We start from the raw sequence: 22,943 nt of genomic DNA on the forward strand, positions 1-22,943 counted from the left end.
GGGTCCCAGATCCCCTGGAATGGGAGTTGGAGGAGGTTGAGTCACCATGTGGGTGCTGGGAATGGAACCCAGATCTTCTGCAAGAGCAGCCAGTGCTCATAACTGCTGAGTTGTCTCTCTACCCTAGGAAGTTTCATTTTTCTTTTAGATCACATTTGTGAAGTTTTTGACTCATTATTTCTTCTAGATGTATTATGATTTAAATTTTTTAATTACATTTATCTATCTGTCTGTATATCTATCTAATCTATTTATTTAGTGTGCATGTGTGTTTGCGTGTGTGTGTGTGTGTGTGTATGTGTGTGAGTGTGTGTACACACGTATACATGTGAACACCATTGTGTAGAGATCAGATGACAACTTGTGAGAGCTGACCCTCTCCTTCCGCTATGTGAGTCTTAAGGATCAGACTCAGGTCATCCGGCTTGGCAGCAGGTTCCTTTAGTCATGGAGCTCTCTTGCTGGCCCCAGTTGTGAGGTTTTAAGTTTTACATGTAGGTTGTAGGTCTTTGATCCATTTAAAGTGAAAATTTTTATTATGTAGTGTCAGGCAAGGGTCCACTTCTGTTCCTTCATCTGTGGAAATCCAGGTTTCCTGATACCAGTTGTTGAAAAATGGCCCTTTCCCATTGAATGGTTTGGTACAGTCTTAGGTACTTCTTATTGCTGTGATAAGACCAAGGCAACTTATAAGAGAAAGAATTAAATTAAATTGGGGGCTCATGATTCCAGAGGGTGAGTCCATGACCATCATGGTGGGGAGCCTTGGGGCAGACAGGCACTCCTGGTGCTGGAGCAGCAGCTGAGAGGCAGAGATGCAGCTAACTGGGAATAACTTTGAAACCTGGAAATCCACTCCTGGTGACACACCTTCCCCAATAAGACCACACCTCCAGCTTGCTTTGACTATTCAGGGAACCCTGAAGTTCCATCTACATTTTGGGTGGATTTTCTTTTTTTTTGGTTTTTCGAGACAGGGTTTCTCTGTGTAGCTTTGCGCCTTTCCTGGAACTCACTCTGTAGACCAGGCTAGCCTCGAACTCACAGAGTTCCGCCTGCCTCTGCCTCCTGAGTGCTGGGATTAAAGGTGTGCGCCACCACCGCCCGGCTTGGATTTTCTTATTTCTACAGAATTCTCGGGACTTCGATGGGAACTGCTCACTGAATCTTCCTTTGGGTAATACTGATATCCTAAGGACATTAAATCTTTCAGTTCACAAACTGGGCTGTGTTTCCAAGTTAGTTCTTAAGTTTTTCATCTGTGTTTCACTTCCTATGTTAAGTGAATTCCTAAATATTTTTTCTTGTTCATGGAAGGAAAAAGTAAATCTTTGCTTACTGAGTGTGGTATGAGTTTTCATGTAAGGCTTGTTTATGTTGACATAGTCTCCTCCAACTCTGAGTTTGTTGAATGTTTTTATCATGAGATTGGGTTCATTTTTGTCTATTTTTTCTGCCTTAATTGAGATCACCATATATTTCTTCCCCCATCATTCTGTTAATGTGGCACATTACATTGATTTTCGTAGGTTGAAACATCCTTGCATTCCATAAACAATCTCATTTGGTCACAGTGTATGTATGCTCGTAAATACAACCTACTAGTACTTTGTTGGGAATATTTGCATTGCTCTAAATAAGGACATTGGTCTACAGATTTCATGTGTGTCCTTGGCTTGCTTTCTTATCAGGGTAGCAAGGGTCTATTATTACCTCTCTGATTACTGTGACAAAATACCCAAAGCCATCTCAAGGAAGTCAGGGTTTCTTTGGCACAGTGTGAGGAGATATCCATTCTGGCAGGGAGGGTATGATGGGGAAGGTGTATGAGGCAGCCGGTCACAAGTGCCCACAGTCAGGAAACAGAAAAGATGAGTGTTAGGGCTCAGATCCCTTCTCCTGTTTCATTCAGTCTGGGATCCTAGCTATGAGATGGCACTGTCCACCTTCATGTGGGTCATCCCTCCTCAGCTAACTGTCTCTGGAAATGTCCTCATGGGCACCCGCAGAGGTGTGCCTCCTGCCTGACTCTACATTCAGTCAACTTGACACAGAAGACTGACCATCACAAATGGCCTCACGGAATGAGTCAGCAACCGTTTGTTCTTCTTCTCTATTATTTGGAAAACATTGAGAATTAGAGACAGCTTTTAAAATATTTAATGAAACTCATCCTCTGGCTCAGGATTTTATTTTTACTGATTCAATCTCCAGTGACAGATCTGTTCCGAAACCGAGAGGGTAGTTTTTATCGTTTTAGGAATTTGTTGGTTTCATCTAGGTTAACTAGTTTGTTAGAGTGTAATTGCTCAGTACCGTCTTAGTTTTGGTTTCTGTAGAATTGATAATGTCTTCATTTTTTCTACCCCTCCTCCTCCTCCTCCTCTTCCTTCTCTTCTTCATCACTGTCTTTCTCTTTTTCTCCTCCTCCTCCCTTGAATCCCACTCTTCTTTTGTTCTGTTGAAACAGTGTCTTACTACATAGCCTAGGGTGGCCTCAAAACTTCTTGCCTCGGCTTTTGATTTGCTCGATTTACAGGTATGCAGTTAACACTCAGCTTTCTATTTTCAGTTTGGATTCTAATAATTTAGTCTTCCATCTTTTTCTTTCATCCATCTAGTTAATTGCCAGTATTGTGGATTTTTTTCAAAGAAACAACTTTGGTTACCATCATCATTTTATGCTGTTTTTCTACTCTTTTTCCTCTGCTCCCATTGTTAGCATTTCCTTTTAGCAGTAACTACTTCCTCCCTCCTCCTCTTCCTCCTACCCCTCTCCTTCCTCCCTCCTCTTCCTCCTCCCTCCTTTCCTTCCTTCCCCTCCTCTACCTCCTACTCCTCCTTCCTCTTTCTCCATCATCTTTTCTTCTTCATTTACAGCTTTTGCTCTGTTCCCATGAGTCTTGACATACTCTATTTTCAGTTTTGTTGATCTCTAAATGTTCTTGAATTTTTTCTGTAATCAAAGAGAGATTTTTATAATTAAAAAAGGGAAAATTCAAGCCCCACTTAGATGGTGAGTGGGGCACACCTGTGGTTCCAGCACCTGAGATGTTGATGATGGTGAGTGGGGCACACCTGTGGTTCCAGCACCTGAGATGTTGATGATGGTGAGTGGGGCACACCTGTGGTTCCAGCACCAGGGAGTCTGATGATGGTGAGTGGGGCACACCTGTGGTTCCAGCACCTGAGGTGTTGATGATGGTGAGTGGGGCACACCTGTGGTTCCAGCACCAGGGAGTGTGATGATGGTGAGTGGGGCACACCTGTGGTTCCAGCACCAGGGAGTGTGATGATGGTGAGTGGGGCACACCTGTGGTTCCAGCACCAGGGAATGTGATGATGGTGAGTGGGGCGCACCTGTGGTTCCAGCACCAGGGAGTCTGATGATGGTGAGTGGGGCACACCTGTGGTTCCAGCACCTGAGGTGTTCATGATGGTGAGTGGGGCACACCTGTGGTTCCAGCACCTGAGGTGTTGATGATGGTGAGTGGGGCACACCTGTGGTTCCAGCACCTGAGGTGTTGATGATGGTGAGTGGGGCACACCTGTGCTTCCAGCACCAGGGAGTCTGATGATGGTGAGTGGGGCACACCTGTGGTTCCAGCACCAGGGAGTCTGATGATGGTGAGTGGGGCACACCTGTGGTTCCAGCACCTGAGGTGTTGATGATGGTGAGTGGGGCACACCTGTGCTTCCAGCACCAGGGAGTCTGATGATGGTGAGTGGGGCACACCTGTGGTTCCAGCACCTGAGGTGTTGATGATGGTGAGTGGGGCACACCTGTGGTTCCAGCACCTGAGGTGTTGATGATGGTGAGTGGGGCACACCTGTGCTTCCAGCACCAGGGAGTCTGATGATGGTGAGTGGGGCACACCTGTGGTTCCATCACCAGGGAGTCTGATGATGGTGAGTGGGGCACACCTGTGGTTCCAGCACCAGGGAGTGTGATGATGGTGAGTGGGGCACACCTGTGGTTCCAGCACCAGGGAATCTGATGATGGTGAGTGGGGCACACCTGTGGTTCCAGCACCTGGGAGTCTGATGATGGTGAGTGGGGCGCACCTGTGGTTCCAGCACCAGGGAATCTGATGATGGTGAGTGGGGCACACCTGTGGTTCCAGCACCAGGACTGATAACTGGTGAGTTTGAGGATAGTTAGGGATATAAGACACTGTTCCCCTCCTCCCCCAAACAAAGAAAAAGAGAGAGGAGAAAGGAAGAAGGGAGAGAATGAGAGGGGAAAGGGAAGGAAAGGAGTGGATAAAGAAAATAGGCTTTGGCGTTTACCCTGTTACCTTTCAGTCTTGTTTTGTTCCTGTCTTTTTGTGCCAGCCTTTAATCTTCACGTTGGGGATGGGAATACTTCCTCTTGTCACTGTGCAGAGGAAGTGCATCACTTAGATTTGGATCATACAGGGGTCTGCAGCTGTTGAGTGCTCTGTCTCAGAAGAGATGCTGCACTTAGGCTTTTGAACAGAATTGGAACATTAAAGATTATGGGGACTTTTCAGTAGTCCTGAATGAATTTGGCATTACGAGATGGCCATGAACCTGTGAGGACAAAGGCTGGAAGGTTAATGGCTTAAAACTGAAGTGTTTGAGTGTCAACTTGACAAGGGGTGGAGTTGTGAAGGTAAACCTTGATTGCCAACTTGATGAGGTTTAGAATCATCGTGGAAACAAGCTTCTGGCTATGTTTGTGTGAGAGTGGTAAGGTTGGGTTAATTAAAGTAGAAAGACTCACTAAAATGTGGGTGGCTGCTGTGGAATAATCCTCTTGTACACTGTAAAGATCTATCATTTGAATTGGTTTAATAAAATGCTGATTGGCCAGGAGCCAGGCAGGAAGTATAGGCGGGGTGACCAAACTAAGGATGATGGGAAGGAGAAGGGTGGAGTCAGGAGTTACCAGCCAGACACAGAGGGAGCAGGAGATGAGCATGCCATGCTAATAAAGGTACTGCCATGTGCCAAAGCATAAACAGAAATATGGGTTAATTTAAAAGTAAGAGTTAGCTAGTAATAAGCCTGAGCTATTGATCGAGCATTTAAAAGTAATGTTAAGCCTCCAAGTCAATGATTTGTGAAGTGGGTGCTAGGTATTTGGGAACAGGTGGGCAGGAGAGAAATGTCCAATTATATATGGCATTTCAATGTGTGGCTGAAATTTCCACATAAAACCTAACAAAGCTTAAAAAAAGGATTCTTGACACACATGAATGCAGTCAAGTACAGCTTCTTAGTAGCTGCATTTTCTTCGGTGATCTCTGTTGCTCGTGGCAAGCAGAGGCCTGGCTCCTTTAAGGGATGGCTTCCCGACTTGGTGCTATGGCAAAAACAGGTGGCTTTTTAAAGATGCCCTGCTACCAAACACTTTAATGGTGTTTATGAGCACCTGGCGGCATGCTACTTAGTGGTGGCGTGTACCTAGAAAGATATGTAGGCTTAGGAGAAAAAGAATAGAGAAAGTCGTTAAAAAAGGAATAGAATAATAAAAAATATATATAAAAACACATAAAGATGGAAAATATACAGAGTCTGGATACTGTATGTTATTGTGTTGTCTTTGAATTGTTTGACTGCCGAGGAAGGAGCAATAGCTGCTAAGAGACATTTGATTATAAATGTTGCTGGATTAATCTGACCTATATATTTTAAAAATGTCTTGACTTCAAAATTTAAGTCAAAAGATACATTACTTTAGGGGAGAGGTTTTGCTTTTATTTCCACAGGAAATGAAAGCTGTGGATTCATTCTGGGTTAAAGAAAATCGGGTTTGATCAAGGAAGAACCCCTAAAATCCTGATTACAGACATAAAGAAATAAACCTAGAAGAACTATAAGACATGTGATGTGTATTTTACCTGCTCAAACACATAGTAAAAAAATCATCTTTGGCTGACTTGTGCACAATGCACAATCTATGCTTATACTAATACAGATATATTACCTTTAAAAGTTTATATATTTTCAGAGCAGAGGGGCCAGACACCAATGAAAATGATGGCCCATGTGATCCAGCATCCAGAACAGCTTCTGGACTACTGACTGATACGATCCAGCTTCACAGAATACTCCAGCCAAGACTTAACAATTATCCTAAATTTTCTCAGGGTCCCCCAAAGATTACCAGTGCCCCCAATCAGCAGGATGTAGTCTAGAAAATTATGCCCACATTCCCAAAAATAGGTTAGGGATATTTATTATCACTTAAAGAGAATTGATTGTAAGTTGTTATTGATAATGGTCAGGAAAAAAGCTGAACAAAGAAGATTAGATTCAAGGATCTCATTCTAAAAAATAGGGGGGGGTGGATATAGAGATAATAGGCTAAAAGGGTAGATTATTGAATCTACTTTAATCTAAAAAACAACTATTAATCTTAAATACTTTACATTGGTGTGGATTTTGGTTTATTAATACAAATTTAAAGTTAATTTTGTTATACTATATGTATATTTCTACTTTCGTTTAAGTTATTGTGTTTATGCAGCTCATTTAAAAACAGTATATAATTAAGAAATATAGGTTAATAATCATCTATAATAGTCAAATTTATAGTCATGTTAGGTATGTTTTCAAGTCATTCACAGGTATATTTATATTGATAGATGGTCTTTAAACTCTTCAAAGACCTACAGAATATGGCATTTAATATGTTTAATAATCTAAGGCTTTTCATGACAGTGAGACATATCTGCTCCTGACAGCACCAATCTATTTCAAAGATGATGCTGGGCATTGAAACTCCATATGGAGTTCACTTTCTTTGTGGCAAAAGTTAGCCACTGGGTAAAGAAACTAACTGCCCTTGTCTCAATTGCTGACAGTTACTGCCGCAACTGGACCAGCAGGACCCAAGAAAGGCAACTGCCGAATTTTGCCAAGACAAGGTAGGACAGTCCTTCAAAATTCCCTGCTTCACAGGCAAATCTGTTATATTCTAGCTGGATGCCCTAATGTTGCAGATGAACCTAGGGTGACTGTCCAGGCAGCCTGGTATCCCTGTTATTAAGTAACATTTTACCCTTCTGGGGTCTTTGATGGGGTTAAAGACTAAATAGTTAAACTTACAGTTTTCTTTAATTGTGATAGAAAGAAAAGTAGGTATAAAACTTTACACTCACCAAAATAGGATGAATAATTCAATGTTTTCTCTGATTTTTGTCAAATACAAATAGACTGGATATTGTAACTCTAATTCTTACTTGATAACTGTTTTTGTTATATATAATCTTACTTTGTTAAAGTTAAAGCCTTCCTTTTTAATTAGACAAAAAGGGGGAATGCTGTGGAATAATCCTCTTGCATACTGTAAAGATTTGTCACTCAAATTGGTTTAATAAAACACTAATTGGCCAGTAGCCAGGTAGAAAATATAGGCAGGGTGACCTAACGAAGGATGATGGGAAAGAGAAAGGTGGAATCTGGAGTCGATAGCCAGATGTAGAGGGAGCAGGAGATGAACATGCCATGCTAATAAAGGTACTGCCATGTGCCAAAGCATAAATGGGTTAATTTAAAAGTAAGAGTTAGATAGTAATAGGCCTGAGCATTTATAAGTAATATTAAGCCTCTGAGTCAATTATTTGGGAAGTGGGAATAGGCAGGTGGGAGAGAAATGTCTGATTACAAGCAGCACCATTTCACAGTGTGGGTCCTGGGTACCCCAAAAGGAGAAATCAAACAGCACCAGCATTCATCTGTCTGTGCTTCCTGACTGGGTATGCAATGTGACCAGCTGCCGCAAGCTCCCACTGCCATGCCCTCCCCACTGAGATGACTGTGCCTTCAAACTCTGAACCCAAATAAGCCCACCATTCCTTAAGTTACTTCTTGTTGGGTATATGACCACAGCAACTGATAAAAATAACTAATACAATATGGCATCAGCTTTAGTTCAGGTATTTGTTCTGGGCATCAGAACAATAAAGACAGTTTGTCCTTGGGCTTATCCAACTGCATCTACTTGGTTCTACAAGTATTTACTTAATACAAATAGAATGTCGCTCGTGAGACAAGACTCCAGTGTAGAGTAAAATAACCATGGTTTCTGCCTTTTCCTGTCCACTTAGCATGACACTGGCTGCATTCATTATCTCTGCATTGCCCATCTGGGAGAGACATTCACCAAAGCCTAATCCAGAAATCTCCATTGGCTTTTCTATAATCCTACAATCTGTCTCCGCATGGACCGATATCACTTGTCCCCTCTCCGATTCAGTTTCCCTGTAATCTATGATTTCAAAAGATGCTGTTCAGTTCTCTGATGGAGGCCCACTCTCTTCGGCTAACTCTCCAGTTGCTTTTGTTAAAGACATCTTCAGCTTGTATTTGGAATTTTGTAAATCAGAAGATTTAGATGACTTTCAAGGGAAGTGTTAAAAAAAAATGAAGAACACATTTGGGGGGAAATGTATCGGTTATTTAGAGAGAATACAACTAAGTAAGACAAAAGTTCTGGTGACTGTCCTAGAGGCCACCAAACTTGACTTTCCATGCTTCGGTGATTGCGGCCATCAAACTTGTTTTCACCTCCAGCTAGATTTTTGGTCCTATGAAGGCAGATGCCACAACTCGGATCTTTCCTCCCTCTGCTCCATGCATGGGGCTGAGAACCAGTGTCTCAGGGGCACTTCCTGTATGCCGACCTGCTCTCATCAGGGTCACTCATCTCCTGGCATCCTAGGCACTGTGGCACAGTGGCACTGTGGCACTGTGGCACAGACCTGCAATCCTCTCGGGAGGCTGGAAAAGCATTTTACTTTCTTGTAGAATTAAGGGGGAAAGGAACACCACTTAATACAACGAATGCATAGTTTTTGTCATTAGCAGTACAGTGACAAGACACAACTTTTTATATTTGTGTCTCTGTTTTTAATGGAGGAAGAGGCAAGGAGAGCAAAAGGACCTGGCACCCTTGAAGGTGGTAACACAGCCCCGACTCCGTGTGGCTTCCCACTCTTGGTGAAGATGGAAGCTTTGGAATGGCCTTTGTGTTCATGCTTAAAGAGCTCGGAAAATTGTGTCATCTGCTTGTCCTGTCTCGCTGGACGCTAAGACAAGAGGAGCCCCGAGGGTGCTCAGGTTGATCGAAGTGAAGATAAGTTTCATTTTAGAGGCTCTAACTCCAAACATGGAAGACAAAAAGAGAATGCAGACAGCCTGCTCTCTATCCCAATCAAGCTTTTATTTCAAAGGACTATTTAAAGTACCTGGGTATGAGAAACACAAAGCTCTGTTTTTAAACCTTAGGGACACGAGAAAAAGCTTGAAATGAAACCCTTCCTCCCCAAAGCGTTAGCTATCCTGCGGCTGCTGAAGGGCGGGCTGAGCAGGGAGGAGAGCTCTATTTATGCCTTGTCCCAGGGTCAGGGATGGCACAAAACACTATGCTCCCTGGGCTTCCTACAAGTTGCAAGCTGTAAGCATTTTCCCAGTGAACCAGGCTAAGCTGCACACATGCAGCCTCAAAGTGAGAGGGCTCCGAAGGGCCTCGCAGACTCAGCTCGGTGGATGTGTGGTGGTGGGTCAGGATGGATGCAGCGGACTGGGGAGGTAAAGAGATGTTGTTGCTAAGCAACCAGCTCCAGGGCCTCTGTAAATGTGGGTGTGTTTGGTTTGAAGCAGCAGCTGGCAGGCATCATCTTCCTCTGTCCCTCTCCCCTTTACCCTTTGCCCAGAATGAAGACCTAGACTCTAGTTCTCAGCCGGATCCTGGGAGGACAATAGGAACCTGGTTAGGGCATGGAAAGACAGCTCCATCCATCCGGTGGAAACCCGACCTTTACATTCTAACTAAGATCGTGGGCAAGTTTATTTAATCCCTCTGACACTCCAGTTTCTTGGATGTAAAACTGAGGACACAAATCTTTTATAGGAATGTTGTGAAGAGTTGAGAAAATGTATGCAGAGGACCCCTTCTGGTACTGGGAACCCAGAAGAGTCTCAGAGGCAGAGTGGGAAGAGCGTGGGCTCGGGCTCCAGATTGCCTGTGTCCTCATCTCGGCTCTGCCACTTAGCTGCGGAACCGCAGACACAGTGCTTATACTTTCAGGGCCTTTGTGGCTTTTTCATCTCAGAATGGATGTGTGTGTGTGTGTGTGTGTGTGTGTGTGTGTGTGTGTGTGTGTGTGTGTAATTTATTTACCTGTATTTACCTGTCGGGGCTGCTTTGAAGATTCAATGCAATCTAATGCAACAGGCACAGCAAGCACTCCGTAGATCCAACAACTATCTGCAGCCCTACATGCAGTGTGTCTGCAGAACAGGGGAGCGTTCTAGAAGAGCTGGCTTGCCTGAACTTCTAAGGACTTTCCGGCTTAACAGCAAAGGAAGTGGAAAAGACTGAGATTTGGTGCTATGGGAAGTGAACAGATATGTTAGAATCCGGATTCTTCTGTGAGCAGTGTGACTTTGGATGCACTATAAGCAACCATTTTATTAAAGGGGTATACCAAGGGTGACTAATTAGTGCCAATAGGTACGGCTTCTGGGCTTGCTTAAAACTTTACCATGCTGGAGCTGCAGTTTCTGCATGGGGCTCAGCAGCCTCCTCCCAAGCTTATTTTGTTATTGGCAAGATTCATTTCCTTGTGGTTGTAGAGTTGAGGTCTCCGTTTCCTTACAGGCTGTCAGATAGTTTGGAGTTTCTGGTACTCTCAGCTCTAAGAGGAGCCACACCATTTACCACGTGACTCCTTCTGACGTCAAGGCAGCAATGGTACATGGTCCTCCTGCTCTGAACCCCATGCTTCTTCTTTACCAGCCAGAGGAAACTCTCAAAAAAGAGTCCAGGCGATTAGGACAGGTCTATGACCTTTCTTAAAGTCAACTTATCTGGAGCCTTAACGACATGGACAAAATCCTCTCACAGAATTCCCAGCATTCTTTCTGGAATGAGTAGAGGAGGGTGGATGAACAGCAAGGCTAAGTAAGACTCTTGGAGGTGAGACAGTCTGCAGACCCCCTTTTCACATCCCCATGCTAATCTAGTCATGCTGCTATAAGAAAATACCTTGGGAGAGGAACTGGTGAACAGCTAATTGTCACTCCTCATGGCTCTGGAGGCTGAGAAATCTGAGATCCTAGTGGCAGCATTCAGTGTGGAAGACCTCACTCTGCCTTAGAGATCAGGCAGAGCCCTCATCAAAGTTGCCTCCCAAAGGCCCCACATCCTAATCCAGTCACAGTGATTGGGGAGGATTCTGAATCTGGGAAGGGTACGAATAATCAGCTCCCTGTCTCCCCCAGATCCTAATCCCAACCCTTGGGTTCTGTGACCCAAACATCTCTGTGTTTCCAGATTCCAGCAGAGTTCCTCGCAAATATTTCTCCTATTAAGTCATGCTTGAATATGTTCGTAAAGAGAACTCAAAATCATTTCTTCTCCTTTCTTTTTGGATATAATGACCAGACTGATCCAAAGAGTGTTGTTATTAGCAGAGCACAGGATAACGTCAGAGCTAAGCAGTACAGATGAGCATGGAGGAACCTCCCGATCACAGCAGGAATCCATGCTTCACAGGCAGGGCATTGTTCATCAGATGCAATCTCTGTGTATTTTTCACAAGGCAGAATACTTTTTTCATGACCTTGATGGCCGACTTGGCAAACAGCTGACTCTGTGGGTTTTGTGGGTCCTTTAGGGTATTCCTCAATTAATCCATCAGTGTGGCTGCGTGTCTCTCCTAGTTTGGGCTCTGGCAGGACCTTATGCCACTTCCCACTCATTTGCAGGAGGAAAGTGGACACATTGTCTTTGTCCTTGTCCATTTAGTTCATTAAACAATGTTGGATGAGGCGGGGCCAAATTCAAAGGCCCGAGGTGTGTAACTTCTTTAAAGCTGACAATTAATCAGCACTCTTTGGTTACGGATGGCTTCACCTGTGAGGAGTCAGCCTCACTATTATTTCTCCCAGCTTGTTATGAAAGACTTAGCGAAATGTTTGGCTGAACCTAAGCAAGACAGTGCAAAGCCACTCAGTCATTCTCCAGGGTAGGAAACGCAAATCTTTTGTAAACAGGTCTTTGCAAATGTCAGGAAAATTCTCAGCTATATGAAGATCTGGGATCCTTTAATCTTCAGACTTATTGCTCACCCTCTAATATTTTCTCAGCAATCAACAATCTTAACTGACTCTCCCGTTGATCCTGAACTGGCAAGTACTTCCACTTCTTTGTCTGTGGTTGAAGGTAATGTCCGCACAAAAGAGGAAATAGATGTCCTGAGTGGTGCTGGGCGGTAGGGCAGACGTGAAAGACAGGTCCATGTGGAAGGATTGTCTCTGGAGTGCCTGGTGCTTCTGACCCATCAGTGGCTTACACTTGGAGTTTCCCCGGATTTCCTGGACTCGTTATACCCTGGGTGAACTAGAGTTCCCTGCTGACAGGAAAAGATGGGGGGCCTCTACTTATTGGTGTTGCTAGTGAGCTCCTAAGGTTTCCTTAGGATGGGAGATCGGAGGCCTCCTCACTGCTCACCCCTTGAATTCCTTAACCTGTGATGATATGAGAACAGATCTATACTTCATAGGTTCTTAGGTCTGTGAACTTAAAAAGGAAGAGAAAGAGTGAGCGAAAATTCTACCCTTGGTGTCCTCAAGCTGAGGACAATGCTCCCTGTCTTCCAGTATTCTCTTCAAACACCACAGCCAGTTTATGTGACCAGCAGACCATAACAGACGTCTCTGTAGATGCTGGGGAGATGGTTCAGTGGGTAACGTGTTTGTTACCAAGCATGTGGACCTGAGTTCAGATCCCCAGCATCCATGTGAAAACCCAGGCACAAGCGATGTGTTTGTAACCCCACTGTTGAGACAGACCCCCGCAGATCCTAAAGCTCAGTGGGTAGCCGGTCTAAGTGAATTGGTGAGCTCCAGGTTCAGTGAGAGACCCTATCTCAAAAATGAAGGTGGAGTACAATTGAAGAACACAAACAACATTGATTTCTGGCACACACACATACTTCCACCCCACCCACATGTTCACACACGCATGAAGCCTTCCCTTCCCACACACCCCAGAAAGAAGTCATGGTGTACCATTTCAAAGATGAGGATATAAATGTCATTGTGGGTCTGTCTTGGTTGTGGATTGACTATTGACTCTCAACAGTCGCCGCTAGGGGAAGGAAGCTGGCCTACAAGCATTCTATCGAGAGGCCCATGTGGTGAGGAATTAAGGTCAATGAGAAGCTTTGACAACAGTCATAGTGGCGCTTTGGACCAGACAGACCCTCTCATCCTGGGCAAGCCTTCAGATGGTTACAGTCCCAAATGATATTTTTACCCATACCTCAGGAGAGACTGTAACTATAGGACCTAGCCACATCATCCAAGGGTCCTCAGTTCTTAAAGGATCCATGAGACAACAATGGTGGATGTTTTGAGCTGGTAAATTTTGATGTGATTTGCTCTGCTGCACTAAATAACGTCCTTAATGGGAGATGATGACTAAAGACTGGATTTCCATAAGAGAAGTGGGTAAGGACTAAGTTTCCAGAGAGCAGTGGAGACTGGGTATTTCTAAGATCAGAGCACTGCAGGAGGATAGTCTTCCTAAAACCCATACAGGGGTCTCATAAAGAGTCCACATTCTGCTCTCCTGCTTGCTTCCCAGAGGCAACGGCTGGTGCCACATTGGGTTTGATTTCAGCTCTTTTCTTCAGCAATTATAGGCACACAGGCACAATTACAAGTCCTGATTTATGTATGTACTGTTTGGCAAATTTTATTCTGCTATTTCACAATATATCATAGCTTCTTTCCCATGCCAACAGACGTGGCTCCAGGGTAATTGTTCTAAAAAATACATTGCACTCCAGTGTGGGGCTCTATAATCCACTTCAGAATTGCTTCACGTGCATCTATCAGAGCGTCTTACTAATTAGTGTGCTTATTTGTCGTTGCACATGACGCCACAATAAACATCTTAGGGGACACCTACAGACACCTCTGTGGGATAAACTTCTAGATGTGAAGCTGGTAGAAAGGGGTTTATACAGAGGTTTTGGTAGCCGGTGCTCAGTTGCCCTTTACCAATGTTGACTGACTTCTTTTTCCATTGGCTTTCTCACATCCTAACACATCAGTAACATTCTGGGCTTTTTTTTTCCCCTTTCAGTTTGATGGGAGATAAAAATACAACTTGTCTCTATTTGCATATTCATGATTTCTGTTAAGAAATCCTCACCATTTGAACTATTCTCCCACACATAAGAAGCCTTCCTTTTGGATGTTTTAAAAAGTTTTCGTGATAATGGTTTTGAGTAATCTATGGTGCATCTGGAAATGGGTTTTTGGGTTTATACTGTTTGGAGTCATTGAGTTTTTAGAATCTGTGGCTTCATATCTTTTGTCAAATTTGAGACACTTTCAGTCACTACTGTTCAGGTATCATTTAGTCTCTTACCCGCTTCCTTCCTTTCCTGAGACCCCAGTGACATGTTAGAGATACTGGTACCATCCCTCTGACCCCTCAGGATCTCTTTCTCCACCCTTTCCTCTCTCTTATTTACATGAACAACTTTTTTTTTCTTTGGTTTTTGGAGACAGGGTTTCTCTGTGTAGCTTTGCGCCTTTCCTGGAACTCACTTTGGAGACCAGGCTGGCCTTGAACTCACAGAGATCTGCCTGCCTCTGCCTCCCAAGTGCTGGGATTAAAGGCGTGTGCCACCACTGCCCAGCTACATGGGCAACTTTTATTGGTCTATTCAGGGGGTTGTATGATTTCAGTTCTATTTTTGGTTACAAAATTCACTTTTGGATCTTCTTTATAGTTTCCATTTCTCTGTTGAGACAGTCTGCCTTTCTACTCATTTCAAAATATTCTCCCTTGGAATATTGTATAAAAGCTTTAAAGTCTTTATCATAAATTTCAGAATCTGTAGCTCCTTTGCATTCCCGGGTTGGCTTGTGTGAGTTGAGACATGATGGTCACATGCACACCGAGGGATGAAGACAAAACAAAGTGTCCCTCACAAACACCTACATCTTTGAAATACCGTATTTCTTTCTACTGGGGCTGTGGGGGCACATGCCCACACGCAGAGGGCAGAGAACCCTCCGTGGCCTTGGTTCTTCCCTTCCTCCTTTATGTAGGTGCAGAGGCTCACACTCAGGTCATCAGGCTTTCAAAGCAAGCACTTTACCTACTCAACTGTCTTGAATTGAGGTTGCAGATGCAATTAGGGTTGTTTATGTGCTGGTTTGGTTTTAAGTTACATTTTATTTCTTTACACACATTTTCTCTCTCTCCGTGTGTGTGTGTGTGTGTGTGTGTGTGTGTGTGTGTGTGTGTGTGTGTGTGTGTGTACACGTGGGCACCCATGTGGGCCACAGCACATATGTGGAGGTCAGAGGACAGTTTGTGGGAGTCAGTTCTCTCCTTGCACCGCGTGGATCCCAGGGACTGGAGTCGGGTTGTCAGGCTCCATGGCAAGCACCTTTACCCACAGAGCCGTCTTGCCAGCATGCCACCAACATTTCCAAATCGGAGCGAGTTCCTTGGCTGTGGGTAGAAAGGGATGTGACGCTGTAAGGGGCAGAGGAATATTGCATTGCTGGTTTTGAATATGGAAGAGGGGGTTCCTGAGGTGAGGAATGTGGGGCATCCCTAGAAGCCAAACGGATTCTCCTGAGAGCCTCCAGCAGAAGCCAGCTCCACCAGCACACAGCCTCTTGCTGGTAAACCTGTTTTTGGATGTTTGACCTATAGATCCCCAAAACAAGATAAGCTGTAGCCTGGCACAGCGGCATCCACCCATAACGCTAGCACCTCAGTGGCGGAGGGCCATTTGAGTCAGGAGTTGGAGACCAGCCTGGGCAGTGCAGCAAACGCCCACTCTAAAAAGATAAAAGAGTGTCTTTTAAGCCCAAGCTTGTGGTCTTTTGTTCCACGATCTGAATCATTTTGGATTGTGTTTTTCCTCAACATTTGGCTATTGTGGTGAGACGTTGGCTTCGGGCTGCATCTTCTGGGGTGGAGTTTTGGTTGTCAGCGGTAATCACTCTGCACAGATCTGGAAATTCTGCCAGCCTTCTGCTTCCATACACTGGCCCTTCACCATCAGACTTGCTCCCCATTTTTGCAGCCCTGGACCTTTCTGGTGTGTGTGCAGTCTGGGACCTGGGTGGGGTTCTGTTTCTCCTAAGGCCCTTTCTCACAGGCTCCGGTGCGCTGAGATCGCATCTCCTGCACAGGACTGGGTTGGGATGGAGAGGTGGGGGACATTCCCCTTTCTGTGTTCCCCTTAGCCTTGTGCGCTTCTCGGCTGCTCCTCCTTCCTACCCTGTGGGAAAGGAGTGTGTTTATCTTCTGCACCACATGCTTGTGAATGTGGCCACAGCAGTGGGAGAACAGAGAGGGGCATCCTCATTCTCACGGGACCACTCATCTCCATCAGAGAAGGAATGTTCCTGCCATGGCTAGGGGGTGATTCAAGGTTGCCATATGAAATAGTGGAGGAAAGAGGAGGGGGCAGAGAGAAGGGGGAGAGGGAGGGAGGGAGGGAGGGAGGAAGGGAGGAAGAAAGAAACCCATTATGGGCTGGAGATACAATTCAGTTAATAGAGTGCAGCCTATTGCGCATAAAGCCCCAGGTTCCATCCCCAGCACAACATAAAACTAGACATGACAATGTATGCACCCTGGAGATGGAGGAAAAGACCAGAAGTTCAAGTCCATCCTCATCTACATATTGAGTTCAAGGCCTGCCGAGTTTACACGAGACACTGTGTCAACAAACACGAACACACTAAAAACATATTCTGGACTACCCCCTCCGCTGTCCTGGTATTTAGTGAGAACTTGGGGGCTCTCTATCCACACCTGATGCTCATTTTCAAATTTATAGTTGGGGGATAGGATTGGGGGACAAACAAAGAGGACACTTGTGACTAGTCGAGCAACATCGAGGATTCTGGTCGTCTTCTATAACCCGCCCGCCACCACTCATTTTGGCGGTCACCACACGTGCTCTGGTGAAGTTCGGTCACCTCCCTCTGTGGAAGAGAGCAGTCAGGTGCATTTTCTCTGTGGTGTCTGGAACTGGTAGCTCAGTCTCTCCCCCGGGCAGCTGCTGACTGACGATTTCCTGTTCAGGTTTGTCTCTCCAGGGCTGCCTGTCCCACCTTGTTCCTGGATGACTTGAGCCGGAAAAGGCCACAGCCCAGCATACATCAATCATGCTGGAGCAGTGCCCTTCATGAGAGTCACGTGCCCACCCTGGCCTGCTGTGGGACCTTTATTGGAAGAGCAGCAGAAAGGTCAAACCCTGTCAAGGTGCCCCTGCATAAAGACATGAAGAGAGGCCATTTATGGCAGTGTTCCGGAAGAGCAAAAGGTTCTACCGAATCTGCTCTTCCCTGTGAGGGAGAACCATGGCAGCCCTTAACATCCAAGCAGGTACCCTACCGTAAAGTCTTGCCATGCTGCCTTAGGTTGAAATGCTTCTCCTTTTGGGGGAACACATGGGAACCTTTAGCTGGTGTGGCTAGGAGAATGGCCTTTTCTCAGGCACGAGGTCGTCTTTCTCATGGAATATATGTGCCCAGCTTTGAGAAGGGCTTCTTAGACAAGGCTTCTTATTGCCACCCAGGGAAGATCCCACCCCCTGTTTGAGTTCAAAGCTCACTGCGCGTACACCGAGGGAGACTCCCCCTCTCCCTCTGGATGCATTTCATTTCCTCTTCCCCATTGCTCCCTGTAACTGCTCAGTCGTCCCCACCCACCCACCAGCGCTCCTCTCTCTTTGCTTTCCACCTCTTTGCTTGGGACGGTTCTGTGGCGAGAAAAGCTCTCCAAACTCCTGTCTGCAAGAGTGATACTTTGTTAACTAAGAGCCACGGATCCCCAATCGGACAGGAAAAGGTGGGGTCAGGATATGCTGGGGGTGGTAATCATGCCGCAGAAGCCTTCCTTCCCCGGTTGTCACGTGGTCGGGGCCTGGACATCATGGTCCTCATGAATCAGCTGTCGATTCTGAAATGGGGCAGACCTTCTGCATTTCCCAGATACCCGTGGGAGAGCCTACTGCCGCCTGGGAAGCCGGCTCTGAGGTGGAGATTAGCAGGAGATTCCCACAGGTGTTGGGAAGAGCTTGTGAGAATCAGTGAGATGTACAGCAGTGGATACTGGAGACAAGGACGCTTGGCCAAGGTGTGGTTTCCGCAGGGACTTTATTCTAGAGTTGCCTAGAGTCTAGGTGAGGGAGGCCAGGCATCTGTGAACCAACTCTAACAGCCACTGGCCACAAGCTGCCCAGCAAGGTGATGGGACCTTGAGCAGGTGAGACCTGGAGACAGCAGCCTCCTGTCCAAGGTGACATGGAGACTCTCTGTCCCTGGAGGAACAGCTGTTGTGTACCACTGTGAAGGCATGCATAGAGATCCATGTCTGCTGCTCTCCTGTAGATGTACCAGCTTGGAGCCCTCCTCTTCACCTTCCTGCTCAGAAGGGACCCTCACAGCTCCTTCCTGGTTGTCGACTTGAGATTCTCAATGCACCACGAAGGCTTTCAAGGCTAGAATTTCAGGATAGACTAGGTTCCAGCTATATTCCCTCATAGATTACTGCTGCATCAGAGACCCCAGTGCCAAGAGGAAAACCCCATCCAAGCTCGAGGCTAGAACTGAAGTCTGGAAAGAGAAGGTTGTCTTTCTTTCAGGGGACAAAGGCTTTGACACTCATTTATGGGTACTGCGTTAAAAGGAAAAAAAAAACAACTTAAGGAACAGAAAAGCTGAGTTATAAAGGGGTAAAACCAGGAAGCACTTAGAACGTGCTGTTTAGTGATCTAAACATGTTGTGTAGTGAGAACTTTAAGCTCTGCTAAATGCGGTTTTCACTCCAGAAGGCCTTCACACTTTAGTAAAAACAACGGCTCATTAGACTGGTTCACATGCTTGAAGACTGCTGGGAAGGGGCTGGAGATACTGGGAAATGAGGAGAAAGGGGCCAGGAATTCCCAAGATTTGGGATCTGTTGCCATTTTCCCATTGAAATGTTCTAGACTCTTGGGCTGGGGCTGTTGCGTGGTGGGAGAACACTTGCCTAGCACGTAAAAAATTCATACAGCAGTGGCCGTGTTACCCAAGAAAAGCTTCAGGAAGAAGCAGCCAGTGGGGGTGTTAGACAGTGGCCTGGATGTTCCCTGGGCGATGTCACCACGGAACTGTGGGACTGCGGCACAACCATCCCTGCTTCTGGACGTCACACTTCCTGCCCACGCTGAATGGTGGCTGGCGCTCAGGGAACAGACATCCCTGTGTGTGGTAGAGCCTTGCACCTACGGCATTGGGAAGCCCAGTGCTCAGGCACGTGAACTGAGGCTTCCGAGGGATACAGGGCATGGAGATGAGCTGTGACAGCACTGGCCTCAGGCTGGGGCTGGAGTGTTGGACAAAAGCAAGCATAGGAATTGTAAGGCCACAGGTGCACCACTATGGGGCAGAGGCCCGGGAGGATACACCGTGCTTCCACTGGACTGAGGTGTACGCCAAATATGATCAGGGACAGAGGTGTAAATGCCCAGGCATTGAGAGCCCTGATATTAACAATCTAATGCACAAGCTGAAGAAAGTACAGGGAAGGAAGACACCAAATACAGTTGTGCTGCTCACTCGAGGGGCCTGGAGAAGCAAGGGCAGTGACGATTGCCGTAATGCTTCCTCCAGCTCCACGCCACGCCAGAATTTTCCATATGGTCTGCGTTCAGATGTAAGATTGAAAATGATATCAGTTGTCCCTAGGAAGGACTGTGTGGAACGGCATGGGGCGACCTGCACAGGGTGTTTTGTATGGCTGGCTGGCTGGAGTTCTGAAGAGATGCCTCTGCACGTAGTCAACCTCCTCGACCCTGTGCTCGAAGGTTCTGATAGCTCCATGCACTGGACAGAGACCTGTACTGATAAAGGTCCCCAGAAACTGCACAGCACCAACCGAGTGATGCATTCCACCCAATGGAAAGAACCCTGTCCCAGAGGATGAACTAGGCCAAGCCCCTGACTCACCGTAGGAACGTGGATGTTGGGTGGCAGTTTTCTCTGAGATGGAACCGTCTGCCTCCAAGGGAAGTTTGTTAAGATGTGGGATGTCCTAAGGGGAAGTGAAACATTTCATCCTGCAGGGAAAGCTCCCCAAGGTCAGGGAATGAACAACTTCATAACTTTAGGAAGTCCTGAAACTGACCAGATACACTGGGTCCCTCCTTCCCCAAACACATGTAAGTTGTAGGGACTGTCGAGAGATACTCTCGGACACTCTCAGCTGGGCTGGCTAGAAGAAGACTTCCAACCACGCTGCCAGAAAAGAAAAAAAGAAAAAGAAAAAGAAAGAACAGACAAGAGAGTGGCTCAGAAAGCACATCTCCAACCTGCTGAGCTGCCCGCAGGCTGTGCAGTGTGCTCCAGGTTCCCAGATCTCGTGAGTCGTCACCCATGCTGGCGTGGGCTTTGGCGATGCAGCTGTCTTGGAGTCCTGTAAGTAACCCCTCCCCCATACTCCTGTAAGTAACCCCTCATCCGCATTCCTGTAAAGAACCCCACTAAAACTCATTAGCTCACCAAGTTGTACTTGGATAGTGTCCTTACTTTAGTCTGTTATCAGTTCCCTTCCCTAGGGTGAGTAGACAGCTTATTCATGTCTCTCAAGAAATAATGTCGTATAATAGTGTAAAGTCGAGGAGAGACATTCTGACCAAAAAGGCGAGTGTGTAGGGCTGAGAGCGATACAGATATGTTAGTTCGGTGACCAACACCTCTCCTGTAAGAAGGCCCTACATCACCCCCACTCTCTCCATCCCTGGATGGCTTCAGGCTGCTTTCTGGTCTGTCGGTGCCTACAGGGAAGGGGAAAGGTGTCGAATGTACCAGGAAGCTGCTGGCTACTATATGCTAATACATTTAGGTGGTCATCATATTCCACTGGACTGCATGTGTTTGCAGTATCCTAACGCCTCCCTTCTACCTGTCATCAGTCTATCAGAACTGCTCTCACTGTAATGATGGCCGATTGCGGGCATGCCTGTGGGGGCATTTTCTTGATTGCTAATGGATATGGGAGGGCCCAGCGCCCGCCGTGGGTGGCACCATCTTTAGGCAGATGGGCCTGAACTGTGTAAGAAAGCTATCGGAGGGAAGCCAGGCTAAGGGAGTGAGCCTGTCAGCAGCCGTCTTCTGCTGGGTTTCCGCTTCAGGTTCTGGCCCTGAGCGCCTTGGCTTCTGGGCGCTATGGACGATAAACAGTAAGTTAAAATAAACCCTCTCCTTCCCAAGTTGCTTTGGTTGTGGTGTTTATCCCAGCAACAGAAGGCAAACTAGAATATGCATATGAATCATTTTCAACTCATATGTATGTGTACACACACACACACACACACACACACACACACACACACTTGTGATTTGCTGAATTGCTCAGAATCCTATAGCAAGAAGGCCAGGGCTCAGGGCCACCAGATGCAGGCTACTCATTATCTGCAGCGGTCTGAACAAAGCATACAACAGTCTGGTGTATGAAAGATCCTGGCTGTCTGGTTTCTTACGGGAAAGCCAGAGAGTAATGGTGTGCTTTACTCAGGGCTAGGGACTTCTTAGAGCCCAGTTCTTTCTGATAGAGAAACCTAGCTTTTTCATGGTTCCTGTCCTTCTGTGCACATGTAAATCTCCAAGGAATCCCAGAAAATGCCCCTGCCTGTGATTCCAGCCAGCACCAATCTCCTGAGACTCCCTGCAAGTACAGGTGGCCTTGGACTTCTGAGTCTCTTAGCAATTCTCTCATCCACAAAGCTGAAATCCAGCAAGTTCACCATACTGCCTCCCTCGTACCCGGGACAAGCCCTCGGCTCTGATCTTCCGCTTGCTGTCTCTGGCTTTGCAGGAATAACCTAACCCTCCTTGATGTCACAAAAGCCACAACAGAGACCTTTGAAGACTTAGGGAGACTCATATGGCAAATGCATGCAGGACATAGGCCAGGCAGGCTTCAGTGGTGGCCGCACCCAAAGGTTCTGATGTTCCCCTTAAAGTGCAGCATGAATGGAAGGAACAGCGGAGCTGAGAGCCGTTAACTAACCGCTTTGTGATTGTTTTCCGAGACCCCAGCCAAAGGGTCGGGAGCTGAACGTGTGGGGCTCACTGTGTTCCTGCAGACTGTCTGCTTTAAGATGGGGAGAAAATCTCTCTCCTCACCTGAACCACCTTTTCTTTATTGTGTGTGTTTGCATGTGTGTGTGTGTGTATGTGTGCATGTGTGTGCATGCATGCATGCATGTGTGCCTGTGTGCGTGCATGCGTGCGTGCGTGCGTGCGTGCGTGTGTGTGTGTGTGTGTGTGTGTGTGTGCTTGTATGAAAATTGCATTTCTTTAGTTACTCTGTGGTTGTGATGCTGCTCCTGTCTCCAAACCACCTAGAAGGTGGCTGTGATGTTTAATCAGGGTTTATTTTACATATATCTTTATCTCTTTATAAAAGAAAAAGCTATGAACCCAGAAAAGTTTATTTCTCTCCTAAAACTATTAAATTAAACTAAAATGTTAAATCCCTCCTAAAAATAAGAAAAAAGTCCCCCTCCTCTCTCCCCATTTTAAGCAAAGTGAGGCAATTTAGAGAGTCTAATGCTATGCTTGGATGTTAATTACAGGTTCCTTGGTGACATTCGTGACCTTGACTTTTAGTCATTCTGAAGTGTTGAGTGTGGAACCTTAAGTGGGTTGTTGATACAATATGCTTAGAAACAGGGCAGGCCTCTCTCTTTCCCAAAGCAGAACACATTAATTTGTTTTTGGTGTGGGGACTAAGGATGCATTCATTCTGCAGCAGATTAATTTAGACCAGTGGTATAATTGGACAGTGCTGGCATTATTTCTGCTTGCTGACAGTGAATGCGAGAGCGCGTCCACAAGCAGGACTCAACCAAGCTCTTGTTGGTTTGAGGTTT

The 22,943-nt window shown here is 46.1% G+C and overlaps 1 long non-coding RNA gene across 1 annotated transcript; it reads right to left on the reverse strand.

The window, feature by feature from the left end:
• Positions 1-14,121: 14,121 nt before the first annotated feature.
• LOC143273937 (uncharacterized) lies at positions 14,122-20,457 on the reverse strand. Its single transcript, XR_013052274.1, has 2 exons — positions 20,017-20,457; positions 14,122-15,514 (listed from the first exon to the last, which is right to left on the reverse strand). It is a non-coding gene; the product is annotated as an uncharacterized LOC143273937 (long non-coding RNA).
• Between the last annotated feature and the right edge of the window lie 2,486 nt (positions 20,458-22,943).

Source organism: Peromyscus maniculatus, chromosome 6 (genome assembly GCF_049852395.1).
Source record: "Peromyscus maniculatus bairdii isolate BWxNUB_F1_BW_parent chromosome 6, HU_Pman_BW_mat_3.1, whole genome shotgun sequence".
Lineage (NCBI taxonomy): Eukaryota > Metazoa > Chordata > Mammalia > Rodentia > Cricetidae > Peromyscus > Peromyscus maniculatus.